This window comes from Trichomycterus rosablanca, chromosome 1 (assembly GCF_030014385.1).
Source record: "Trichomycterus rosablanca isolate fTriRos1 chromosome 1, fTriRos1.hap1, whole genome shotgun sequence".
Lineage (NCBI taxonomy): Eukaryota > Metazoa > Chordata > Actinopteri > Siluriformes > Trichomycteridae > Trichomycterus > Trichomycterus rosablanca.
This window is the reverse complement of record NC_085988.1, coordinates 75,642,340-75,647,626: the sequence shown is the minus strand read 5'-3', so window position 1 is coordinate 75,647,626 and position 5,287 is coordinate 75,642,340. Positions and strand designations below refer to the sequence as shown.

General features: G+C 36.9%; 1 non-coding gene across 1 annotated transcript; it reads right to left on the bottom strand.

Moving 5' to 3' along the window:
• Positions 1 to 4,101: 4,101 nt before the first annotated feature.
• On the bottom strand, positions 4,102 to 4,265 carry LOC134325679 (U1 spliceosomal RNA). Its single transcript, XR_010014316.1, has one exon. It is a non-coding gene; the product is annotated as a U1 spliceosomal RNA (small nuclear RNA).
• Positions 4,266 to 5,287: the final 1,022 nt, after the last annotated feature.

Genomic DNA, 5,287 nt, shown 5'->3' with positions numbered 1-5,287 from the left:
GTTAGATTTACAAAAATGTTCGATATGCAGCTATTACACCCCTGTCTTACCTACAGCTATTACCCTGTATTAATCATTAAAATCCCTTCTATTTTTTAAGGATACGCCATCAGCCAATATATTCCCTTTTTGTAACCTGGTATGTGGATCTGCACTACCTTCTGCTCTTATCTGCTGTTATAACATAGCTTTTGTGGACATTAGCTGACATCTGTTAAATTACCTGTCATTTCTGCAAGTCTTATCTCTTATATCAAATATACCAGACTGTTACTAATAATATGATAATATTTGTAATGTTTTAGCAAAGTTTTTAATATAACAATTAATGCATAGTTTAATTAAATATAGAGGTGACCCAAAGATGTGAGTTTTGGTAGGTGAAGGACATTTGTCTAAACTTATTTACTAACCAGGAAAACTGACTCTAAAGTAATTATAATTATATTAAATAAAGTTTCATGATAGAGTTAAAAAAAAAAAACTTTTATCATTTGGCACATGATACATCATGGCAGTCTTGGGGTTTTAATGATTTTTTATTTCACACAACAAAAGTTGGGACAGAAGAATGTTTACCACTGTTACATCACCTTTTTTGTTAAGTACCTCTTTTAATGGTGGGCAAACTGAGGATACTAATCGTTGCAGTTTTGCAAGTGACATTTTTGCCATTCCTGCTTGACACTAGACTTCAGCTACCCAACATCCTGTGGTTGCTGTTGTCTGATTCTACCCTTTACAATATATCATACATTTCCAATAGTGCAGACAGGCCAGACAAGCATGCCACTCTGTGTCCACGAAGCCACACAACTGTAGTGCATGCTGAATTACAAAAAAGTTTGAACACTTTTTAAAAATGCAATAAAAACTGAAATCTGTTTGTTAATTTGTTAATTCACTTGAATCTTTATTTAACAAAATACAGTGGTACCTTGAAACTCGGCATCAGTTGGTTCTGCGAGTGGCTTTGGGTTTAAATGGCGTTGAGTTTCAAGGTATTTTTCCCATAAGGAATATGAGAAACCTGTTAATGCGTTCCATGGTCCTTTGTACTTGCATATATTTTAGGCTAATGTAAAATAATGGGGTTGTTTTTGAAACACATATACTGACAGTAACACAACTATAATATAAAAAACACTGAAATAAAAGCTGATTCTTACAATTTCTCAGAATCTCGAGCTGTAACACAAGTTTAAAAGTGAAACAGGAGAAAAATCCAGCTAAACACAGATACATGTGGCGCTTTCAGAGTGACTCTGACGATTATTCCACACAGATGCAGATTCGTCTCATGTACACACTTTGATGACGTTTTACCGCACCGCTCAAGCTGAGCGCTGAACAAACAGACTGAGTTTAAGGGAAACGTTGAGTTTAAGGGTACAAATTTCTCAACGAAGTGTGTTGAGATTTAAAGGTACACAAAAGATGTTTTGTGTTTTTAAAAATAAACTATTTGTTAAATATAAACAAATTTAGAAAATGTCTGCAACACACTCAAAAAAAGGCTGGGACAGCATGTTTACCACTGAGTTTGCAATGTTGCACTTTTGCCCATTCTTGCTGTATACAAGACTTCAGCTGATAAACAGTCAGTGGTCACCGTTGTATAATTGTTCTCTTCATGATGTTCCATAAAATTTTAGGAGAGACAGATCTGGACAGCAGGCAGGCCAGTCAAGCACATGTACTCTATGCCAACCAAGCCACACTGTTGTAACCTTGAATGTAATGTGAATTTATGGGTGAGGTTCACAACAGAAAAGAGATGTCATGCCACTTCTGGGGCAATCCACTCTCCAAGAACAGTTCCGTCGTGATGCCAAAAACAGCACGACACCGGGTGTGTTCCTATAAAGATATAGTGCTGTATGCTGGCATCTCACTCCAGCAGAAAACCAGACTAGACCAAGCAGCCCGGTTTTACGGCTTCAGTAAAATAGCAAACTTTGCAAACAAAGAAGCTATAAAGTGTGAAAGGGAGAGACCGTGATCATGTAGAAACACTTCCACCTGAAGCGTTTTAACACAACACACACAAGGTGCAGGTGATTGTCAATCAAGAGAAAATGGCAACACAGAAGGACATGAGTCTTAATGTGGTTCACTGCTTAACTCATTCTGCGGCTGCCATGTTACAATTATAGAGTTGATTCCCCCAGTGCAGCTCTAAGAGCTTTCATGCTTCTGAGAAGGCATTCTACAAGAAATTGTGCCCATTTAGTTAAAGAGTATTCGTGAGGTTAGATGAGAGTTTGGACTAAAAGGCCTGGCTAGCAATCAATGTTTCAATTTATCTCAAAGTTAAATCAGGGATCTGTGTTGGCCACTGAATTAAATCCACATGTAAAGGATATCTTTATGGATCTTGCTTTCTGCACAGGGTTGCCGCAAAGATATAAGTTTGATTTATATATAAATTTGATATAAGCATGTACAACCCAAATCTATATAAGTACAACCCAAATCAAAAAAAGTTGGGACAGTATAGAAAATGCAAATAAAATTTACTTTTACTTTTATTTGATTGCAGACAGTTTGAACCCAAGCTGCTCAACTTCATTTAATTTGTTAACCTCTATTCCTGCATTTCAGGCCAGCAACACATTCCAAAAAAAGTTGGGACGGCGGCAATTTAGGGCTAGTAATGGAGTGAAAAATCTAAATAATGATGTGATTCCAAACAGGTGATGTCAACAGGTAATTGTAATCATGGTTTGGTACAAAAGCAGCATCCAGGAAAGGCTGAGTCTTTGGATCTCCAGTTTGTCAACAAATGTGTGAGAAAATTATTAAAATGTTTAAAAACAATGTACCTCAAAGATTGGAAGAGATTTGCATATTTTTTCCTCTACAGTGCATAATATCATTAAACCATTTAAGAAATCGAGAGGAATTTCAGTGCCAGGAATTTCATTAAGAACCGCTTTTTCTGATTTGGGGTTGTATATGGTTTATTTTATATAAATAAATATACCAGAAAGAATAGGTGTGGCTGAAATACCTAAACCTAATCATTTGGATGGTTGTTCACCTACTTTTGGTCATATAGTGAACAGCAAATAAATCTCATTTGATCTCATTGTAATTACTTAGGTGTAACAACACTGTAGACGTACACTAGCGAAACTATGCAAATACTAACAGTCATACAAACAAAAATCACAAAAGTAAGTTTCTTTTCCCCTCATCACTTCTTAATAGAATGCACTCTTATATTCTACATAAAAGAATGAAAAAAAGCTTTTTGTTGTCTTGCACCTTCCTACAACATATCTGTCATTGCAGTTACACTATTTCCTAATACAGACTGTGCTGTGGGCGAGACATACAAATGCACTTGGACAGAGTAAGTCTCACTATTTTATATGACTACAATCTGTGCTCACAATCCTATCATTCTTTACATTCAATATATTTAGGCTCCAGTTAAGCAAAATGCACCATAAACACCTTTTAATTGTTATCTGTTTAAGACAGAGATTGAAATGTGAAATCATGAAATTTATAATGTAAACTATAATGTTTTTGGTTTGTTTTGCAGCCAGTGAGACTAGAAGCACTATACTGTATATGTAGACATAAGAGCTGAATTAGCTAAATTACAGCAATATCCTAGAAGCAAATGTGACACCGTCAAGTAACTGAAGCTAAATAGAGGCTGGCTTATACAGGACAATGATCCAAAACATACCTCAAACATAAATTCAATTTAAACTATTCAAAATGGAAGTAACTTGGACAATTGACTTGAAAGTTATTTTAAAAGCTGTGGGTTCAGATTTTAAAATACTAAATGCTTCAGAACTAGAAGCATTTTGCAGGGAAAGGTTGCTGAAATTCCAGTAGAATGGTTTTGTCATATATACATATACAGATGTACAGTACAACGAAATTCTTTCTTTGCATATCCCAGCTTGTTTGGAAGCTGGGGTCAGAGCGCAGGGTCAGCCATTGTACGGTGCCCCTGGAGCAGAGATGGTTAAAGGGCCCAACAGTGGCTGCTTGCCAGAGCTGAGATTCGAACTGTCAACCTTTTAGTTAATAGCCCAAAGCACTACCCACTAGGCTACCACTGTCCCAATAAGAAATCAGGGGAGAGCACAAATGCAGTACCCCATAATCAGAAATTATGCAGTTGAGATTCCCAAATTTGGGGAATTCGCAGGGGTCAGCACAACTGGAGTGCAATGGCTGAGCCTTGCCCTGAGTGAACCACCTTCTTGATCATGGTCTCGCCCCTGCCAGGTAAGTCACAAGCTTTTGCATAAGCACAAAACGATACTGTTAAGTACAGACATAGTAGGCCGTCAAAACCCTACTCTACACCTTTCATTCATTCATTCATTGTCTGTTTTACCACCACTTTATCCTATTCAGGGTTGCAGTGGGTACAACTGACTGGGCAAAAGATCCTGACAGGTCACGGGGCAAACACTCACATTCATACACACACACACACATTCACACCAATGACATTTTTAGTAGCTCCACGTAGCCTGATCGCATATTTTCGGATTTGTGGGAGAAACCTGGGGTACTTGGAGGTAACCCACACAGCAATGAAAGAACATGCAAACATGTAAGTAATTATGGCTTCTTTAATTGCCTCTTTTTTATTATTACTATAAAAATCGCATTGTATAATAAGAAATCGCATTGTTTTTTGTGCTGTATAGAATAGAATGCCTTTATTGTCATTGTATATTAATAAGCATGAAAATACATTTTACTCCGAATTGGTATTCCGCTCAATCCACTAGCCCTCAGTCACTGCCACTGACACAGATCTTCAAATCTTTGATCTTCTGACATAGATCAGCTAATGACTGATGTCAAGTGTGATTGAGCAGGACTTATGGACAAAGGTCAGGTGTCAGTATGTGACTAAGCCTATACTGCTGGTTGAAGTGGGTTAAATTGGTCTGGCTGCCAGCACTTTAGCAATACAGAAAGCTTTATATCAACAGCTTCCCAGAACACTCCACTAACTAAAGGGATCATTTCGGATCATTACAACAAGCATAGCACAAAACAAAAACTTATGGAAACAAATTTTATAAATTTTATAATTACAAGTCCAAATCCCTAAAACACTATAAGAACACAAAGCAGGAGATCATTTTCAAATGAAGAAAACAGTGCTAAATCAACCTGGTAGCTCTCTAAGAATTCAGCAACAAATCACAATAGAAACATGGTATTAATAGGAGGGTAGCAAAAATAAAAACAGTGCTGAACCAAGAGAAAGGTTAGTGCTCACCTGACATTTGCAAAG